This window comes from Lissotriton vulgaris, chromosome 7 (assembly GCF_964263255.1).
Source record: "Lissotriton vulgaris chromosome 7, aLisVul1.2, whole genome shotgun sequence".
Classification (NCBI taxonomy): Eukaryota; Metazoa; Chordata; class Amphibia; order Caudata; family Salamandridae; genus Lissotriton; species Lissotriton vulgaris.
Window position 1 is genome coordinate 1,133,684,475 of NC_141695.1, and position 15,923 is coordinate 1,133,700,397.

At 42.9% G+C, this 15,923-nt stretch overlaps 1 protein-coding gene across 1 annotated transcript in view; it reads right to left on the reverse strand.

The window, feature by feature from the left end:
* Positions 1-15,923, reverse strand: part of NSG2 (neuronal vesicle trafficking associated 2) — a 190,158-nt gene that overhangs the window by 14,403 nt on the left and 159,832 nt on the right. The window lies entirely within an intron of this gene.

Consider the following 15,923-nt stretch of genomic DNA (forward strand, 5'->3'; position numbering starts at 1 on the left):
TGTGCGCCACACAGCACTTTGAAAAATGCAAAAAAGTGAATTTTTCAAAGAAATCGCAAATTACCACCAACCTGAAGTTGGTGGTAATTTGCGATTCCTTAAGCCAAATTCACACAACTTGGGTGCTTCCTACATTGCATTTGAGGAATCACAATGTGGGATTCCTTAAATGCAATAGCAAAATAAGGAATTGCAAATATTGCGATTCCTTATTTTGCGTGTGGGTTTTTGTGTGCTACATAGCACACTGCCCGAATTGCGATCGCAAACGCTGAAATTCTGCAAATTTCAGCATATGCGATCGCAAATGGGCTACCCACATATGGCCCTAGGAGAATCTAACATTACAATCTGACCCATTCTCAGGGTTTACAAAACCTTGTAAATCTTGGAATGCATCAGGATTCATGGGTGTTGCATGGGAACACCAACAGCAAAACCCATGGAACATCCCTTTCACACAGAGTAATGGATGAAAGGAGGCCATATTTACAAGGCCATAGAAAGCCATGCAGGGTGGCTTTGCGTGACCTTGCAAATATGGGCCAGCACACTGCGCAACCGGAGAATCAAAAAAAGTGATGCTCTGGTGGCACAAGTTGCTTTTAAATATGCCCCTATGTATAATACAGCCCCAGGTGGGGCTCCAGTCCAAGGCAAGGGTTCAATAGTTATACAGAACAGGTATCATAAATCCCTGAGATCCCCCTATGTGTTGTTTAAAGGGTCGTAGGTGCTCATATGTGCTTTCGACTATCACATATTCCTGGAAGGTGCATGGTGGGGAAGGTATTCTCCTCTCTCCTCCAGTAAGATGTGTGAATGACCTGGAATCGATCTTTGCATGTCCAGAGAGTCACGTAACAGTTTATATGGCAGGATTTACACACCTGCGTCTTTGAAGGTTGAAATACATTCTAATTGCCTGGTTTTGAACCCTTTGCATTCTATCTATTAGTTTCTTCCAAGAGCCTGGGGTCCTTTATGTTTCAATAGGCCAGACATGCATTGGCGGCAGGCATGTCCCAAGGGTGGTGGGGCAGGTGGCACAAAAAAAAAATATTAAGTAAAACACTTATCTTCCTGCAACAAAGTACGATGTCCTCAATTGTCTTCTCTCCCCGAGGCTGGCTCCCAAGCCAATCCTGGCGTGCTCTCATGCTGTTAACCAGCATAAGAGCGGTGCCCTGATTGTAGGAAGTGGCCTGCCTCGGTGCTCCACAGTGCACTTGAGGTCTGTACTTACAGGCCTGGAAAGGTCTAAAGTGCGCGTGTCTGGCGCCGCAAGATGGCTGGCCAAAGAGACATGTGCACTTTAAACAAGTGCAAAGCCCACCCTCCTCCATGATGCTGCTGCCATTCAGCAGGGCCTACCTCGTCATGACACTCCGTTCGGCACGGAGTAATGAAAAATAAAATGCTATTGAATTAACTTCATTACCATTTTATTTTTCGTCTCTGGGGGTATTTTAGTGGGGTGACACTCCTCCGTGGATTGAGGAGCCGCCTCTGCAGACATACCTTCAACAAGTCTTTTGGGATGTATGTCGTTACAACGCGATGTCTTACATCACAGTACTTTACGATGCATGTTTTACAACGCAAGTCGTTACCACGACTTGCGTTGTTGGGGGCTGGATAGTGAATAGTTTAATTTACTATTCCAACTCCAGTCCCCGTGGATAGTAGACAAGGAGTTGGATAGTAAATGAAACTATTTAGTATCCTGGAGCACCCCCCAGCGCAATTCGTTGTTACAACTTGCATTGTAAAAGTTGCGTCGTAAGGGAACTGCGGTGTAACATCCGCGTTATAAAGGATGTTCCCCAGTCTTTTGTGGTTGTGTGGAGTCGTAGCAGTTTTCCACAAGAACAAGACCTGCTGGTTGATATGCTTCCCTACTGCATTTATATAAGTAACAAAAGAATGCACAGAGTCAAAAAGCATTCCCAGGTGCTTTAAATTGTGTGATCTGTTTGGGAGGTTTCCTTGATTGTGATGCCTAACTAATGGCCACATTTTTGGCTTTTTTCCTTTTATTTATACACCGTTCGTAAATTGTTTTGTGTCTGCCAATTTGGAAATATCCTTAAATGTACTCCAGTAACAGGCCAATGTAAATGCCATTCCAGATGCACCTCTCCTCTGAAGAAAATGGGACAAATTTGCCTTATCTATAAAGGATTGTTCCTAATTTGTCAATTTGTGCGGTGTCGCTACAGGCAACGTTGTAATCTATGCTGCAACATATAATATGCGCATGCTTTTTGATTTGCACAGATCCATTATTAAATTACTTTCTTGTGTATGTAAATTCCCTCCTCCTGATTACATAGCTTTCCTCCCTAGTCTTGTTTTTTCCCCACTCCTGGGGCATTTAGGACTAGGCCTGCTTATTATTGGGTGAATGTATCCTTCCGCTATTGATGTCAGAGGACTACTTTTTTGTATTTTTCTGTGGCTTTTCAGCTTAGCACTCAAAAAGAGGGACTGTCCTGGCCTTCCCCTTTCCCCTTCTATCACTCTCTCACATGCATACTCTGTTGTCTCATTCTACCTTCACATCACTCTCCGCCCCACTCACCCCTCCTATTTTGCCAACACCGGTAGGGAATTGAGTATATTTAAAACATAACTATTTAAAGAATCGTGCGGCACAGGACTTCAGAGAATAAAAAGTATTGAAGCCTTTCGTCTGCAAAGCCCATTTAAAAAACATATACAAATAGGTGGTCGGAGCACACTGAGTCAGCTGGCCCCAACCTTCCTAGGTTGATCAACGGTGGTTTTAATAACTGGATGAAAGCTACTGCATGGGACTGTCTTAAGAAGTGACGTCATCAAAGGAAGTGCTGTATGTGCAACATCTATTCTGAATATTCCCAGGCAAAACGTGCCATGCACATAAATAAACTGAGTTTACGCAAAGTATTAGTGAGAAAAACAAGATGGCTGAAAGTTAGGTTTCTGTGTTCCATCTGATGCTTTAAATGTAGCAGAGCGCATGATATTACACACCAAACTACTCCTTACATTAGTCATTTAAAGAACACTTGAATTATGGTAAACATAAGCTTACTTGTTATCTCCCTTCACATAAACCCAAAGAGGAAATAACTGAGCACTAACAGTTTTTTGGGACTCTAATTTCTGACACTAACATAGCACTGAGAAGGGAACAAAGTTCTTCAAACGTAATAATGGTTCTTTTGATATAAGTGTAAGGAAAAGGAAGGATTTAAACAATGAAATATAATAAGGAATTATAATATAACATACATTGTTTCAAAGCAAATCATGTCAGATTCCCTTCCTATTTTGTTCCATTTTTAAGATTTGTAAGTGTAGTCATGGCAAAGTGCAGCTTAAAGTTTCTGCGGGTAAATAAATAATTACGTTATAAGCTACAGAATGTATATGTTATGTTATTGAAACTTATAATGCGCACAGCTACCCCAAGGGGTTTCCAAGATGCAGAGAGCTGAATAAGCAGATTCAGAAAAGCCAGGTTTCCAGGCCCTTGCGAAAAGCAAAAAGAGAGGGGTAGTTTCTCAGGGAATCTGGAAGAGAGTTCCACTGTTTTGGGCCGAAATAAGAAAAAGAGCGCCCCTTCATACGAGACAAACAGAACTTAGGAACTGTAAACAAGGTCCGATACGAGGATCTCAGAGAGCGAGAGGATGATAAGGGAGTACCTGATCCTGAACATAGTTAGGTCCAGAACCAGTTTTTATCTTGAACTTATAGCATAGCGCTTTGAGTTTGATATGATCCAGAATCATAAACCAGTGAAGCTTGTGAAGAAGATTCAAGACTGAGGCAGATTATGGAAAGCAATAGAGAAGCATAGCAGCAGCATTCTGCACTAGCTGAAGCCGATGGATAGTAGCTTTGTCGGCTCCCAGATACAACACATTTCCATAATCTAGTCTGGAGATGATAAGCCATTTGAGCACTGCAAAACAAGTGGCTGTCACCTTGCCACTTGCGACTTCATAGATCACATGTGATCCATAAGGAAGCCCAAGTACTTGCCCATTGATGATGGTGTGGGCCAAGCACCTATAGTAGAAGTAGGCCAATATTGTGGTTCCCAGAGAGCAGGGTTCTTGCCCAAAATCATGATCTCAGTTATGTCCCCATTGTGCCTGAGTGAGTTGTTATTCATCCAAGAGGAAATGCAATTAAAGCGCAAACTGAGATCAGAGGAGCCATAATTAGATAACAGAGTGGAGATGATCTAGGTGTCATCTGCATAGGAATAAAAGGAACGAGCCACTGCTCTCTACCTTATCTGCCAGAGTGTGGATGTAGATGTGAAACAGAATCAGGCTGAGCACAGAGCCTTGCGGGAATCCAGAGGAAAGTGTTTGTGAGTGAGACCTGACCGTGGAAGAAAACACCAGTCTTTAAGGAAAGATCGAAATCACTCCAGACCTAAGCCATCAAGGTCAAGTGACATCAGTTTTTCCACCAGAATGGAATGCGACACGGTATTAAAGGCCACTCTAAGGTCTAATGAGATGAGCACAGTTACTTCTTCCTCATCTAGGTGCTGCCTTAGAAGCTCAGTTTCCCACAAAAGGGTGGATTTGATAGGAATTCCTGCCCTAAAGCTGGAATTAGAAGGGTGGAGAAAGTGCTGCACTTCCACAAAATAAACTCAGCAGGCCACTGACATGTTTCTCCAGAATCTTGGAAAACATATGTTACAGGGAAATAGGGCAGAAATTTGATAGATTGGTCGGGTCCAAATTCACTTTTTTCAGAAGAGCAAGGGTTGTAGCATGTGTCCACTTCTGAGGGACAGACCCTTCCAAAAGTGAAGCATTAAGAAGATCCATAAATATTGATAACAGGTTAAGATTCAGCTGGCTGAGGACATGAGGTGACGAAGGATCCAGGCGGGAGCCGGACTTGATAGACTGAAGGATAGATTTCAAAGATGCAATGTCTAAGGGGACCATCTACTAAACTTCGATAACTGAATGACAGTGGTCCAAGAGCACTGACTAGCAACAAGAGAAAGGTTCTGAATGTCAGTAGTAACAACAGTATCATTCATTATCCTTCCTGTGTGCAGTTGATAATCAATTGAGAGTGGATATTTTCCACTTTTTGAATAAAGAAGATGGCAAGCTCCTCGGATTAAGTTTGAGAAAGGGCAGTACAAGGAGGCAAATTGCAGGGGTCAGATATTTCCCTGACCACTTTAAAAAGTGTTTTAGAGCTGGTTGAGCTCTTAGAATTTTAGTTGAATGAAAAGCAGCTCGAGCAGATTTATAGAGCCCATAATATTTTTTTAATGCTGCTCTATAGTTGATTTTGGTGTCTTCTGTGGAGGAGTTTCTCGAAAGCCTTTCTGGGACTTTGCATTGTCTCTTCTCAAGTAGTTTTAACTTCTCATTAAACCAGGGTGCAGGTGGCAAAGAACAGCCTAAGCGTTTTACAGTGGCCGGTAAGCTTTCTTCCACGGCCTCCATAAGCCAACATTGAATTTAAACGTGGTCCAAGAGTGATAGTTGTTTGCTATGGTTGTATATTCTTTCAATAAAGAAATGATTTGAGGATATGTGAATATTAGAGTTAAATATGAGGTCAACAATAATGGAGTGAGGGTTTCTGATGTATTTCCTTTGAGTAGTGTTAATTTGTGAAATAATAAAAGAATAAGTGTTGGTGACCAAGGCTCTGATTAGAAGCCTACGGCCAGTCCTATTAGAATTCAGTGGGACAAATATTTATGCTGCTTAATCTTGAATGCACCTCACGCCTCTTTAATCCACTATCAGGCTCCCCCAGCCCCTTTATCTTGCTACTGTTTTCTCTCGTTGTGATGTTTTTTTGATCTTTCTCACCTCCTTCTTTCCTTTTGTGTGTTTTTAACTTTCTTGCTCTCAGTCAATATCTGGTAAGGAAAAATAAGTGCTTGTCTGCAAAAATGAATGCCAGGAAGACCCACTGGTGAACACTGGCTCAAATTAAGCACTTGTTTGGCTCGAAGTCAATTTTAGTATGTTAGGATGGCATACATTCACAGAACGTTAAGGAAGAATAAAAAGTGGGTGTATGTAGGGAATTCTGCATGTTTTAGACATATGTGTATAAAGTATTATGTAGCACTGGGTACCAGAGAATGACAAGTTTTCAGGAAATTTCTCTGCAATACCAGTTTATGAATATATACTAACAGGTGGTCCATGCACTTTCCAGTTAAGAATCCCCCAGTTCCAGCCGTCCTAAGAAGATCACTGCTGGTTTCAATGATGGTACAAAAATAACGGCAGGGACACATCTCTTGAAGAAAAGTCATTGATGGAAGAGGTGTTTACAGAAAATCTATTTTGAATATCCCCCAGAAGGGTGTGAAGACAAAAACATCTGTTTCACTTGTCTGTTTAAGTCAAGTCAAGTCAAGTCAAAAGATTTGTATAGCGCGCTACATACCCAGAGGGTCTCAAGGCGCTTGAAGAAGGGTGGGGAGTTAATTGTCGAATAAATTTCTGCCCTATTTCCCTGTAACATATGTTTTCCAAGATTCTGGAGAAACATGTCAGTGGCCTGCTGAGTTTATTTGTGGAAGTGCAGCACTTTCTCCACCCTTCTAATTCCAGCTTTAGGGCAGGAATTCCTATCAAATCCACCCTTTTGCTATTTGGAGCCTTTTGCTCCTATCAACAAATTGCATTGTATTAAAGAAAGTTATACTAAATCCTCTGTCTTTTTCATTAGCAAAGAAAAATTGCATTGCCTTTTTGAGCTTGCAGCATCAAATGGCAAACCAGCATCTCCATTCGTGAAGCATGAACTGAAGGGCCAAACTGATAGAGAAAACAGATTAGGAGTTATTATAAAACACAGAGCGCTCCTACCCCTCTGGGTCTCTCTCTATCTATCTATCTATCTATCTATCTATCTATCTATCTATCTATCTATCTATCTATCTATCTATCTATTTATCTATCTATCTATTGATCTCTCTGTCTCCTATTGCCTCCCCTGCTGACACTGCTGCCTGTCACTCACAGCTGTCACCATAAGGTTTGCCAATGCTTTTGGAATCATGGAACAAGTATTCGCATAGCTTATAGCAGTAGGCAGTCATCTTGAAACATTGGGTTATATAATTCCGAAATGGCAATCATTGTGCATTGAGATGTAATGTGATGGTCTTCTTGAAACTGTCTAACAAATCTGTTATACGATTCTAAGATGGCTTTCGCATTGCACCTACATACAAGATGATGGGCAATTTGGAAGTATTCATAATAATGTTCCAAGATAGCTACCTGCTGCTACTATCTTCGCCAAAGCATGTACTGCAATGCTACCCACATTGCAAAGTCTAAGAAATAAAACTTTAAAATCAAATTTCGACATGCACACCACACTAGAATTTCACCATAGAACACATTTAAAACTTTGTAGAAAACATTTTGTATGAAAAAAATAACACACAGGAAAATGTGCCCACTTTAAACGTGTAGAAATCTCTTTAGAATGCAATTAAACTCAGCTAAAAAAATGCATATGTAAATCATACATAGGAGAAATATGCTAGCTTTAAACGTGTAGGAAAAATAACATCAAGGAAACATGTAGTAGGCTATCATTTCTAATGTGCTTCTGTAACTAGGCCTATACCATTCCTCTTTCAGCTCTTGCTCACTGCTAAATAAACATTTATTTATAATATTTTGCGTAGCTCCAGCATCGTACTAAAGAATGTGCTGACTTCAAGATTATGTTCTTTTGCTTCATCACACCATGTTAGATCATCCTGCTTTAATAGTGAACTTTGCTGTGTATTTATAATGAATAGACTGTTAGACCAAAGAATAATTCAGATATATTTTATGTATGTTTCATTGCATTTGTTACGCTGTTTGTATAAACAATAGAAAATTGATTGTAGCTAATAGCTTAGATAAGAAGGTTCTCATGACAACTTTCCTCCATTTTTCCATATTTGCAACATTGAATTTACTATATACCGGAGTGAATGTTTACTCTGGGAATCCGGAGAACAAGCAGCGGATGTCGACGACACCATTACATGAGCGGTTTCTATTCGCTAAAAGTATCATACACCTACTAATTTTCGTTACATTGTTGTGCATTTTTATACTATAATTGAGTGTTCCTACACAGAGAGGAGATGAGAACTTTTGGACTTTTACTGAGACCCCCTTTTTGACTCTACTTTGATAGACTCCATTCTTAACCATCCTAAACAGCATTTCCCTTGCTCCTAGTTGCTGAAAGCTACTGCCAAAGGTGACTTTACCCTTCTTCATTCCGACTCTTCTTGATCAATGATACTGCAACAACCATTCCTCTATCACTGATTTATTTTAATGGTTGCTACTGCAGCTGTTGGAATCTCAGCTGAATTTCCAGAGTGACCCTTTATGGGATTTTCCAGACTTTATCTACGCTCTGAAAATCTTGATCTTTTCTAGAAGGAATTCTTCATGGGATCTCTATTAGGGTTGGTTAGGCTTCTTTAGCTAGTGTATTGACACAATTCCTTTATGGAACACTCAGTTTGATTTATGCTGTCACTAATCAACCCTTTTCTTTATATTTCTGTACATTTGGTCGTATTGGAATAAAGATGAGAAACCATACCAATTTCCCTAAATGATAAATAAAGGTTTTGGAAACTTCTTCAACTTTGTGTCATTGACTGAACATATTGAACTTAACAGTTGATGATATGTATGACTTTTACTTTTGCCCTTTCTCCATTCCCAACACGGTGGCAAAAGTCCATCTGGTCTGTCAAGCTCCATTAAGATTTTGAGGGTCCAAGCGATAAGTTGGGGGGTTTGGGTTAATACCTGTGTTTTGCCAATCCTTGGGTGGTAACAGTTCACTCCTACTCCTCTGAGTCTCTCGCTCTCCCTCTCTCTCCTGCTCTTTCCATGGCTCTCTCTCTTCTCCTGCATCTCACTCTCTTGCTCTCTCTCTCTTCCTTCTCCTGCATCTCTCTCTCGCTCTCTCTCTCTCTCGCATTGCCTCCCATGCTGACACCACTGCCTGTCACCCATAGCTATCACTTTAAGCTATGCTAACGCTTTTTGAATCATGGCACAAGTATTGGAAAATCTAATAACAGTAGGCAGTCATCAGGAAACATTGCTTTGAATAATTACAAAATGGCAATTATTGTGAGTTAAGATGTAATGTTTTGGTCATCTTGAAACGTCGAACAATGTTGTTATACGATTCTAAGATGACTTTCACATTTAACCTTGACACAACATGATCGGCAATTTGAGAGTATTCAGAATAATGTTCCAAGATGACTACCTGCTGATATTGGCTTTGCAAAGGCTTGTACTGCATTTCTTTTCACATCGCACAACTATTATGGGGAGCAGACCAGCAATGTCAAAGCAAGGCTGTTGGTTTTTTTCGAAGCTTGTTAGCTTTGCTGAAATACCACACTTTGATCAATCTCTTTCACTTATACTAAATTGAAGTATGAACATTTTCCTTATTCCTTATTCAGCCAGTAAAGTTAAAAGGAGAGGACAATATCTGTTTTCTTGATTTTTTTCATATTTTAACCTAGGGCAAGCACTTTGCTTTTTTGTGTTTTTTTCAGATTACTGCTGCTTGCAGATATTCATACATGAGAAGATAGTGTTTCATTTTAGGTACATTTATACTAACAGTTGTATCATTGTTTGAAATGAGCAGTGCTATACCTTAATCATAAATGCAATGTTGGTACTGTGGCATGTCCTGTAATATGTATATTATGTGGCACCTCGTGAAGGGTCTAGAATGTGGAAGTTGATGAGTGTTCTGTAAGGAATGCGAGTGGTGCAGTTGGAGTGGTGCCATGATAGGTGGTGGATATGCTAGTGCCAGATTTTACACTGCAGGGGCTGTGTACCACATATCTACATTGAACTTATTCAGGACTGCAGTGTGGATAACATGAACCAATCTTTGATGGATAAGGACAAAAATTAGCCACACACAGCAGTAGCAGTTCCATAATCATTAACTGTGAAACAACAATACAGGCCCATGTAACAGAAACAGTTAGGTAATCCCGATTAACAGGAGCGGTCGGCTAATCCAACAACCACATCAGCATTCGATACATTTTAGTCAGTAAGCTCCGGGTGCGAAAGTAAATAGGAACGGAGTGGCTGCCAAATGTTTTTGGGGCAGGAAGCAAGCGGTAACAAGAATGCATATACATCACTAATCGTTTCACCGTACATCATGTCTCAGAGCCAGGTCCCTACCAGAGGCGGCAAGGTCCCAGAGAAATCTGTCTTTTAGCTAGCATTAGCGCAATTGCAGTGCAATGCCTCATCCCCAGACTCAACGGGAGCACATGCCCCAGTAGGGCCAGCAAGAGTGCATGTGAGAGTTCAATCTCAACCATTTGCTCAAGATGTCCAAACACAGCCCCCCAATAGCCCAGCACCGCTGGTCAATTCCATGCCAAATGAATGAAGTCAGCATGCACCATCGCACATCTCTGGCAGCAATCCGATTTTGCACAGTCCATCCTTGCAAGCAGCACAGGGGTAACATGGAGTCTATGTAGGTACTTAAAGGGCAAGGCCCCTATTTATGAGGCCTTGTGTCAGTTTTGCGCCGCCGGTGCGTCACTTTTTGTGACGCACCAGCGGCGTAAAAAATGCGCCTTGTTGCGCCATATTAAAAAAGTAGATGCGTCACTTTTTAAACCCCTGCGCCACATTATACCTGCGTCAGGTATAATGTATGCAGAGGGGGCGTTCCCCCGCAAAAAGCCTCGTAATAGTGACGCAGTGAAATCTATGAGATTTCACTGCGTCACTTTTAGGATGCTGTTGCGTCAAAATCTTGCGCCTGCCTCACAGCAGGTGTAAGACTGACGCAAGCCCTTTCACATGGGGCTTTCCCCATGTGAAAGGACGCATTGCTGGAGTTGCGTCACTTTTGTGACACACTCCAGCAATGCGTCACTTTTGCGCTTACGGATACGTCAGAAATACTGACGTATCTGTAACTCCTTGCGACATGATGCGTCATAATGTAAATATGACGCATCAATCATGTCGCAAGGAGTGCGCACTGAGAAATGACGCATCGCTGCTTTCACGCAGCGATGCGTCATTTCTCATAAATGAGGCCCCAAGAGTTTATGTCTATAATTATTTGACACTAGACGTGTCTGTTCGTAACAGTAGGACCACATCTTTTCAGTCATGGGCTGCTCTATGTCTCTCTCCCAGGCTGTGCGGGCTCCAACACCGATTATTGGTCGGAGTGCCTGTGCTTGCCGATACAATTGGGCACTAAGTGCGCGCCATCTGGCGCGGTAATAATTGTTGTTAGTGGGGAGAAAGCTACAGGCTCTCTTTCTCAGGATATAGTGCAGTGATCAGTACCATTCCCGTTTTGTGTACTAGAAAAGGGTCTAACATGGTTACATCATGATCCCCAGTCAAGTCCGCCACCGTGCAGAAGTGTCCGCCCCTGAATTTGACAGCGGTTAAGAGCCCGCTGCATCAGTGTTTCATTCGTGGGTGCTATCCAGGGACTGTTTAGAACGACAAATGTGGAGAGTACAAGGTTCAGCTCCCAGGTACCTGCGCAGACGCTCCCAAGCCCAGCTTATGGTTTGCAAGGTATGGATCTCGGCCGGCCTTCTCCTGAGTCCACGCCCAAGGTATCTAGCGGGATCATCGCACCAACGCAGCAGGAATTCCAATGTAAATGGAATGGTGGCATCTGTTTGGGGGAATATTTCTTATTTTTTCCAATTTATGACCGGCCCAGAGAAGGGGCCAAACCGCACCACCTCTCATAATATGAGGAAGATTTAGGGCCGGCTCCTGGACGAATAGAAGGATGTCGTCTGCATATGATGATGTGAGTAAGGGGTCCTGAGGAAATCCTATTCCCCGCTGAGGGTGCCGTTCCTGCAGATGCCACACCAATGGGTCCATCACAATGATAACATTTAGAGGTGAAAGTGGGCAGCCCTGCCTGGTGCCCTGAGATAACGTAAACATTTTAGATAATACCCCATTTATACATAGTTGTGCAAATAGATTGGTGTATAGAAGGCTGTCCAAGGACCGTAAATTTTGAGGGAAGCCAAGTTTGCTTAACTCTGCGTGTGAGATCTCCCACTCAAGGGAATCAAATGCTTTCTCTGCATCTAATAATATTGTTGCAGCAGGAATCTCAGGGTTAATCTGATTGATGACTGCAAACAGTGTACGTAGATTTACGGACGTTGACCAGTTCGCCATGAATCCTGACTGGAAAGGGGATATAATCTTCCCAATAATGAGCGAAATACTCATGGCCAATACTTTAGCAACTATGGGCCAGATGTAGGTAAATCTCATTTACCGATTCATAAATACCGAATTTTACTGATTCGGTATTTATGAATCGGTAAATGAGATGTAGGTAAAAATTCGGTATTTTTTACCGAATCGGTAAAATTCGGTATTTACCGATTCGGTAAATACCGAATCGGTATTTGCTATTAAATCCTATGGGCCTTGAAGCCCATAGGATTCAATAGCAAATACCGAATTGCTAAGGGGGACAGGGTGTCACTTTGACACCCTGTTGCACCCCTGTAACTGGCTTTTGCGCCACGTGGCATGTCTGTGTGCCACATGGCACAGGTGTACATGCCCAGATGTGCATGTACACGAGAATTCGTAATTTACCATGCAATTGTATTGCATGGTAAATACCGAATTCTAAAGGCCCTGTAGCACTGTTAGAAGTGCTACCTACATCACAAAATACATTTTCGGTATTTTTACCGAATGGTAAATTTACCGAATCGGTAAAATGTACAGAATCGGTAAATTTACCCATTCTGTAATTGTAAAATTACCGAAAATGTACGTTTTTTTTGCCCCTATATCTCCATCGCCCTTTACCGGTCGGAAACAGCCGAAAATCGGTATTTTCTGCCGTTTCCGACCGGTAAAGGGATACCTACATCTGGCCCTATATTACTATCCTGGTTTAACAGGGACAGTGGCCTGTAAGAGGTACAGTTGTTGGACGGCTTTCCCGGCTTCAAGAGTAAAGTTACTATTGCCTCACGCATTGTGAGGGGCAGCTCTCCAGATTTTAACGCTTCAGCATAAACCTCTAGTAATTGTGAGACAAGCTGCACCTTATAAGCCTTATAAAATGCACCTGTGAGGCCGTCGGAACCAGGGGCCCGTGAGCCATCAAGCTATCTATGTCCTCAATAAATTTGTCTGCGCCAATAGTTGAAGCGAGGAACTCCTGCTGTCCCCTCTCCACTCACACCATCGCTATTTCAAGTCAGCTTCCTCCTCAAGTGTGACAAAAATAATATTTTTGACATTAAGCTGAACACGGAGCTTCACTGGGTACAACATGGTGTTCTGGTTCCGTTAGTTCCTTTTGATATCTTGGAAGTTACGCCGGGCCTCCTGCACCATTGGTGTGAAGTCTGGGTAGAGCGAGAAAGTCATTCCCTGATACTGCAGATTTTCCACCTGCCGGTCCATTTTCAAAGCAACATCTCTATCATGGTAATTGAACAATCGTGCAATGATAAGAAGGGGGTGGGCCAGAAACAGACATAGGGGGCCAGGGACCGATGAGCCTGCTCCACCACAAATGTATTAGAAAAAGAGTCTGCCAAAGAGGTACGACAATAACCGTTACACATACCCCGCCATGGAGCTGGTGTTAATGGTCTCGGCGATCCCCGCAATTCATAAATTGGTACAACACGATGGCGCTTCAATATCCTACGCCTTTGCCGCTGTCATTTTCAGCAGGCGTCCTGTACAGTCTAGGTGTTTAACCAATGCGGCTTGCAAGTCCTCACTATCAGAGATGCGTTTCTCAGCAGCTTCTAAGTGAACCTCATGCTCCTCCAGTCAGCCATGCATGCCAACCATCCGTGCACCCAGTTTGTCAAAACGAGCATCTATGGTCTTAAAGCCAGCACGCAATTCGGCCATGATGGCAGCGTTTCCCTCCAACGCTGCGCCGCCAGCTCCCGGGGGATCAGCCATCTCAGGGGGATCAGCATGTGGCGCTTCGTCCCTACCCCTCCTTCCTAGGGTCTTGGAAGCCTCAAAAGTGAGCTGACGTTGCTTAGGGTCACTCCGACCCATGTTGAACAATCGGGAGCTAGTGTGAAATGAAGAACAACATATCTGAGCTAGACAATATTGTGAGGCCCAATGCACGGGCATCCTCAAACTCCACCGCTCCACCGTTCAAAATTATGGGTGTGGGTTGCAAACACGTTCAGCACTTCGCCTCACCAGCCCCTCCAATCATAATCATGGCTCCTCTTCTACTGTATTGCAGTGCCTCCAGGTGTTGCACTCCATCTTTGCACCTGCAGAAAGAGGGTCACGTGAGTGTACAACTCCCCGTGGGTCCTCCGTAAGTGTCCATCATCCCCATTAGGGACATACAGGGAGCTGATCCCACCCGCAATCCGTGTGCTGTGCCCTCCTCACTCAAAACGCATATTCGATCTATGGGGAAGGAGGGGAGGCTCCGCACCCACGCGCTAATCTCACCGCCACATCCCGGTACAGGATCTAAGGAATGCTGGTCCCTCGCGGCCACAATGGGAATGGCTGCGGCTCCCTGGGCTCGATTGACTCCCTTGACCGCTCTTGGCGACGGCAGCCCTGCCCTCAGGGTCGAACACAACCCCGGACATCGGGGGCCTCTGATGACCGCATCTGGCCGCCGTCGAGAGGCAGCCGCTTCAGATTTTACGGGGCGCTCTCACCGCCCCCACTGCTCTCCCCGCATGCCTGCAAGCTTCAGCCAACTGGCGCTGCTCTTAGGGAGTAAGTTGGCCACGCTTATGCGTCTCTGGGCAGCTTCATCTGCGCTGTAGCTCTGGAGCTTCACTGTCAGGCCACCATCTTGGTGCTCGACCAGGCCTAGTGCCTAGGAATGCTTCACAGTTGATTGAGAGATACTTACCTGTGGTAGGAACCGGGACACTTTAGAGAATATATGTGGGGAAATTATTTCATTTTGAGAAGTAGCCACAAACCACTTACAAGACTTCTGAAACTCAACCCCTATGTAGACTTTTGCTGTGTCCTGGCCTTCTCAGTGATATTGCCCTACTTTGTCCATTTGCATTTTACCCACACCACTTCTGTTAGGAGGTTTTCTATGCATTTATCATTCTCTCCAAGTAAACATTTTGTTCTAAAGTTGCTACTGCTCTCATTGGAGGATTCTTCGCAAACACTTGAAGAGGGAAATCTACAAAATGCAAACATACTCATTCACGTTGATTCCTGACTATTATGAGACTTGTACAAATCCTAGAAGTGTGAAATTAAATGTATGCAAATTAAAGTTTTCAGTGTATGCTCCTGCAATTTACTGTGGTGGATTGTCCCCAGGTTGAATGATTAACACCTGTGTTTCAAGCGTGTGCATTTGTATCATGCGATCGAGGAAACCGAGGTAACCTTTCTATTTTAAAACTATAAAACAAGCCGGTTAATGTGAACAGGTGTTGGCTTAATTAAGAGCCAAGTCAGTCATATATATAAACAGATATAACAAATTCAAATCCATTTGGTTAAAGGGCAGGTTACTAAAAAATATTAATGCGAACAGTAAATCAGAAAATATTAATGAAAACTGAAATTTGGAGTAACATTGTAGCTAAACTATAACTATGAGGCGTATTTTTCCACAACTTAAGTGCAGAGGAAATATAATTCAAAACAGAGAAAAAGGTTCTAGGGGTGAACAGGCTTTAAAAAAAAACCCTTCTTAATGGGGCGTAAAAATCGAGATCTTAAAGTGTGGTATAATATGTAAAAGAGCATAATGTGCGTCGTGGTTTGGGTTGAAGCAGCATCACACTGGCAACGCAGAAGTGTAGCAAACCAAGGGCC